The following is a 740-nucleotide window of genomic DNA, read 5'->3' as shown; positions in this document are numbered from 1 at the left end:
AGAAGGACACTCCTAAATCAAACCATTGTTTTCCAGTCTTGGGTAGTGCCATAGCCTCTGTACCATAGTCTTCCACTGTCTTGGGTTAGAGTTCTCTTGCTTAAGGGTACACTCGGGCACACTATTCTATCTAATTTCTCTTCCACTTGTTTTGTTAAAGATATAGTTAATATAAGAAATATTTATTTTAATTTTGTTACTGTTCTTTGAATATTTTATTTTTCCTTGTTTCCTCTCCTCACTGGGCTATTTTCCCTGTTGGGGCCCTTGGGCTTATAGGATCCTGCTTTTCCAACTAGGGTTGTAACTCAGCTAATAATAATAATAATAATAATAATAATAATAATAATAATAATAATAATAATAATAATAAGGAGAAAACGGCTCTGATTTTAAAAGAAAATGATTACGTGTCTCCTTTGAGAAGAAGAAGAGGCAAAGAACTCCAAGACTTTATAGGAAACTTTCATCTTCAGTCTGCAGGATGTTAGCCAATAAAGGAACGTGCCAGGGAGGGAGGAGGGGGGTTGGGTCTCTCCTAGGGCAAGTCCTGGCGGAGCCCAGCTTAGCCGTGAGGCGAACTCGTTTATTCTTAAACAGGTTATAATGAAGAGGCAATGGTTGTGGGGTGGGGGGGGGGATTGTCCCATGATCCATGGAAAAGAAAACTTCTTCATCCAGTTTACTATCAGTAACTGCATTCGTAATGCACCAAAGTGTTTGTAAATGCTAATTAATTT

Source organism: Palaemon carinicauda, unplaced genomic scaffold (genome assembly GCF_036898095.1).
Source record: "Palaemon carinicauda isolate YSFRI2023 unplaced genomic scaffold, ASM3689809v2 scaffold374, whole genome shotgun sequence".
NCBI classification, from domain to species: Eukaryota; Metazoa; Arthropoda; class Malacostraca; order Decapoda; family Palaemonidae; genus Palaemon; species Palaemon carinicauda.
This window is presented reverse-complemented; position numbering follows the sequence as displayed.